Source organism: Stomoxys calcitrans, chromosome 1, assembly GCF_963082655.1.
Source record: "Stomoxys calcitrans chromosome 1, idStoCalc2.1, whole genome shotgun sequence".
In the NCBI taxonomy this organism is placed as follows: Eukaryota; Metazoa; Arthropoda; class Insecta; order Diptera; family Muscidae; genus Stomoxys; species Stomoxys calcitrans.
This window is the reverse complement of record NC_081552.1, coordinates 271,098,740-271,104,846: the sequence shown is the minus strand read 5'-3', so window position 1 is coordinate 271,104,846 and position 6,107 is coordinate 271,098,740.

Genomic DNA, 6,107 nt, shown 5'->3' with positions numbered 1-6,107 from the left:
GTGCATCCTCATGGCGAAACAATTAAAAGTGGTCTCATTTGTACAACAGCCACAAATCATATGGTGCAATCCGCCATCTCGCCATCAAGATGCCATTTCAAAATTGGCATTGTTCTGAACACACCCAAAGAAAATTGCCCTCATGTCATGGCGAAACAATTAAAGGTGGTAATTAAGTCCGTCTTGGGTTGCAGCCAAGACATTTATGTCGCCACTGAAAAATAGTTGCGTAGAAAACAAGATGGCGACAAACATCGATTTATAATTTTGGACGAATTATTCCTACTCCTATGTGCTGTAACTATTCGTTTTTATTTGGAAATAACTTTATTTCATGTTGCCTGGAGCTATTAAATTAAATATTCGTAGTTGCAAAAATAATTCACCAATGCCTATTATGTCACCCTGTTACACAAAGAAAATTTCATTCAGGGTTCACTTAATTCAACTATGATTTCATTTGAGCTGAGCACTTGAAATTTTCGGTAACGGTACTGGTAACGAAAATTTCGTTTAGGATATGTCAATGCATTTCTTATGGTAACGAACATTTCGCCAGAAGTGTAAACTGAACATGTGAAATAAATAATTGCATTTTTTAAGCTAATGGCTTAAAAGATGCACTTAAAAACGACTAATCCCCGTGTGATGTGAATGTTAGATTGAGTTAGTCCAAAAAATTTCATGTAATTATGCTTTAAAATATATTCTGCTTATCCTGCTCATCCTGCTTAGCATTCATATCACCAGCATTTTCCTCACATTTTCTGCATTAATATTCCCTCCACTTTATCAACGAAATCGAGGACCCTGCCGCCCTCTTATCCTCCTTTCCATTTATGGTCACTATTACGGCCAACCACCAACTTCAGAAAAACCACTCACACGATACAAACACTGCTTTTCATTGTGAATGCCGGGCTGACTATTTTGGCCGATGGAAAATTGATTTCGACCATCAAGTGTCCCAAAATACTTGGCGTCACATTTGACAGCTCTAACACATTTTTCCCACATGCCACAGCAATTTGCGATAAAGTCGAAAGTAGTCAGTTGCAATAAAGGATCAAGAAGTCAAATCGGGAGTCGGTTTATATGGGAGCAATATCCGGTTATAGACCGGTTTGAACCGTACTTGACACAATTATTGGAAGTCATAACAGAACACTACATGCGAAAATTTCAGCCAAATCGGAAAAACAATTGCAGCTTGTAAGGGCACAAATCAGGGAATCGGTTAATATAGGAGAGCTACATCAAGTTATAGACCAATTTGTACTGTACTTGTAACAATTGTTGTTGTTGTAGCAGTTTATTGTGTTCTATCTTTCGTCTGACCCAGGAAATCTGCGACTAAGATGGGGTGCGTCCACAGGGATCTGGGTCTGAGTCGAGTGGGTCTGGAGGGGCAGTTAAACACGTGACGTGCATCGTGCGGTCCTGGTTACAATCGGGACATACATCTTGCACGTCGGCATCAATCCTAGCTCTGTGGTAATTGAGGCGGCTGCATCTGCCGGAACGTAATTAAGCCAGAACCACTCTGGTTTGCCGGGGGAGGTCGATTTCTTCGGGTTCAATGGGTGGCGGTCGTTCTCCAAGGACGTTCTCTTGTAGCGCTGAACCTCACGCTCTAGATCATGTAGATCTACCTTAAGGCTTCTGGGCGGTGGGTATTTATCCACAAGATGATGATTTGGATGGTTTCTGCGATAGCAGCCCAAAAGGTATTGCTTAGACAGCATGTAGTTATGTCTTCGCACTGGTGGGATCTTTGTCTCCTGATAGAGATGGTCCACATGAGAACTGAGGAGACACCCCGTCGCAGTTCGGAGCGCGGCATTCTGACAGATCTGAAGACCGAGACCACACTGGCGCTGCATAACTTAACATCAGGTGGGGGGCCTGATGCCATGATCGTACAATCGTCCGCATATGATACGATCTCTATGCCGTCTGGAGGGGGTGGGATGGAGGATAGGTAGAGGTTAAACAGAGCCGGAGATATCACCCCACCTTGGGGAACTCCCTGTTTCACTCTACGGTGTTTCGACTTCCCTATATTCCACAAATAACTGGCGACCACACAGATAATTCGCGACCCATCGTTTCAGGACTGGCTGAAGGGACGTGTTGGCGATGTCCTCAAATAATTTGGCATGGCTGACCCTGTCGAAAACCTTCGATAGGTCCAGTGCCACGAGGACCGTCCTATCACATGGCCTGGGTTGATTAAAGCCACGGCAAATGTGTGTGGTGATGGCATGCAAAGCTGTTGTTGTGCTGTGCAGTCTCCGAAATCCATGTTGATTCTCGGCGAATGGAAATTCTCCTACGAGGCTCGGGAGGAGTAATGCCTCAAGCGTCTTTGCCACTGGTGAAAGAAGGGAGATCGGTCTGTACGACTCCCCCAAACTCGGGTCTTTTCCAGGCTTCAGTAGCGGGATCACTCTGCCCATTTTCCAGACATCTGGAACTATAACAGTGTTCAATGACAGGTTGAGGACAGTGGTAAGGTACTAAACTCCAGGTGAATCCAGATTCTTCAGCATCAATGTAGAGATTCCGTCGGGGCCCAACGCCTTGGAAGATTTGGCGCCAAGGATGATATTCGTAACTTCGCCCACGGTAAATTGTGATGGCTGTTCATCGGCTCGGAGACCACGAATACGGCGAATGGCTCTCCTCCTTGCCCTGTCTCTCTCGGGATGCACAATAAATTGACGGTTGAACAACCAGGCGCATCTCTTCGGATCAGTCACGGTTATCTCGCCAAAAGTGACTGAGGTCCTGTCGTCCCGTCTACCGGGGTTCGAGAGAGACTTAACAGTGGCCCACAGTTTGCCTGCACCGGTGCCTAAGTTACATTGCTCCAACTGTTCCAGCCACAAATTCCGCTTATGTTCGTTGACTACCCTGTTTATTTCCAGATTCAGCTCGCTGATTCTGGGGTTAGCGGGGTCCATAGCCCGAATCCCATCACGCTCGTCTGCGCGTACCACTGCTTGCGCCGGGAAATTGGGTCGCACTTGGGGTATTCGACCGGCTGGTATAAAGCGAGCGGCTGCTGCGTTGATGATGTCTCGGAATTTTCTCTCGTCCACAAGCACATCAGAGGGGGGTGGCAGTTCACTGAAGCGGCGATTGGTATACTCTCTGAAGCCAGTCCAATCGGCCTTCTTATAATTGATGAACGTCCGGCGCTGAGAGGTTATGAAGTCGGGAACAATTGTTGTAAGTCATAACAGAACACTACATGCAAAAATCGGAGAAAAATTGCTGCTTGTAAGGGTTCGAGATGTCAAATCGGGAGATCGGTTTATATAGTATCAAAAGTATCTGGGCAAAATTTCAAGCGGCTTTCGGATTTCGATAGACGGACTAACATGACTATATCAAGATTATATATACTTTATGCGATCTTAGTCGAATAGTTCGAGATGTTACAAACGGAATGACTATATTAGTATACCCCCACTCTATGGTGGTGGGTATAAAAGACTATAAAACACCACGATGCTTCACAATAATAAAAATAATTTGTTCGCCAGATCCACAACTACACGCATCAAGTGTCGGACATATTATACCCGAAATGCTGAGGATGGATACCAACCGATTTCAATATAAAAATATCTTCTTCATTATATGTACCTACACTTTATAGAGACAATTGTGTCAACTACCTGTAGACTAAGGCGTATTTATAAGGTGGCCGCGTCGGCGAATTGCTACAACAAAGCATCTTTTTTGGGAACTTGATATGTCAAAATTTGTTAGACGCGTGCCATTATATAAGGGTTTAAACCATAAAACACAATTTATAAAATATTAATATTTTTGTACGGCGAATTCAAAAATGAGTTGACTTATCAAATTCTCTCAGCTGGGTTGATGCGGCCTTGCTGTAGACTTGGGTTGAACCCACATACTTCGTTCAACAAAGGCAGCAATTAACAAGTAAGGAGGGCTAAAGCCGGGCGAAGCCGGCTTGTTGATATCCTACACCACATTGGATACGCAGGCTAAGTAGGCGAATTTACAATTTTCTAAAATTTAATATTATTTAATAATAATTTTTGAGAAGATCGATTGATAAATGCGTTAGCAAAGGCCTCAAAAATGAGAATCGGGAGATGCATATAACTGAAACAGAACAAATTTCTATGAAACTCATCAAAAGGGTTATAAGAGAAATCTTCCGAGCACGGGATAGCTGTGAACACCACACAGGCTGGAACATTGAGGTCCGATCTGTGTTGTGTTCATTGCTGTCACGAGAAGCTTAGCCGCGAGCTACCGGGCGCGACCACAGGGTGCGGGTGGTGGAATGCTCCATACGGAGTAGCTGCAACGGTAGCCGCGGACAATCAGTCTCAATGAAACTCTTACACATATACTGAGTGCCTATGATGCTAGATATGACAAGGCGAATTATTGACGCCTTTAAATAACCAATGGAGGTGACTCCACATGAAAATGTGGCTACAACAACAAGAGAATAATACATGTGAGCTATATCTCAATCTGAACCGATTTCTATTAAATCAACAGGAATACCGGCAGTCATAAGCGAATTCTTTGTACCAATTTTCGTGCGAGTAGGTTATCAAATGGCCAAATTATTGCAAAATTGGTTAAAATCGGACAAACAAATATATGGGAGCTACTATACCTAAATCTGAACCGATTTCTCTGGAATTCATTATTCATTCATCCTGCAAAATTTCATGAGAATCGGTTTACAAATGACAAAATGATTACAATTTTAGTCCAAATCGGACGAACATATATATGGGAGCTATATTGAAATCTCAACCGATTTTTTCCAATATCAATAGGTTTCGTCCGAAATCAATCAGAAAGTGATTCTGAGTCGATCGGTATAATTATCTATCTCTCTTCCCTCTGGGTGTAGCAATCAAATTCACTAACTTATAATAGCCTGCACCACACGTACACGTACGTAACTGTCTAAGCAATACCTTCTGTGCTGTTATCGCAGAGACCATCCAAACGATCATCTTGTGTATAGGTATTCACCGCCCAGAAGCCTTAAGGTAGATCTACATGATCTAGAGCGTGAGGTCCAGCGCTATGAGAGAGAACTTCTAGATCAAGCGGCATATCAATTGGGTCTAGGCAATATTTATGCAGACACGGAAGCAGATGCGGTGAATAGCTGCCGGGTGAATGTGGTCCTTGGAGAATGACCGCCTCCCATTGCAACTGAAGAAATTGACCTCCCCCGGCAAACCAGTGTAGTTCTGGCTCAATTACGATCCGGCAGACGCAGTCTCCTCATTTCCTACACAGCAAGGATTGATGCCAACGTGCAGGATGTATGTCCCGATTGTGACCAGGGACCACACGACACACGTCACCTGTTTAACTGCCCAGCCCAGCCAGACCCAGATACCTCTGGACACACCCATGTTAGTCGCAGAGTTCCTGGATCTGGACACTCAACAGAATAAAGCAGACGAAAGATAGAACACAACACACTGCTACAACAACAGCAACCCTGCACCAGAGTAGGGGTTGTAGGGTATAAACAGAAGGCAATCACGGTTGAAAAAGTTGACTTGCATTTTTTGGTCATCTATCATAGTGCCCACGCAACACTGTACTAACTAAAAAATTTTGTTAACCAATGAGATCTATATAGTTGTAAAAAGACAAAATATTTTTAAGCAAAACATGTCATTCTGTATTCGCAATTAATCCAGTTAAGTAAAAACGGTTTGTTTTTGCACTGGGCACTGGAGACTATTCTAGATATCCGACCCATTGACATACAGATTAAGTGTTGTTGTTGTTGTAGCAGAATGTGGTACACTGAGGCGGCTGCCCTTGCCCATTGACATACAGATTAAGTGTGAGACAGCCACATGCTATACTTAAGGCGATGGCAAAATGAACAGAGGATGGGAGCAGGTCATACCATCGCTGTATAAGATGACACTTGAGGTCGAGTGCGTGGCACTGCAGAGGCACAGTGTTGGATTGACGGAACTCTGGTATTGTCATCTGGGAGATCATGCTATACAGGTGGATCAAAGCTAGAGGATAGAGTGGGCCTGGAGGTCTACATTGAGAACCCAAGG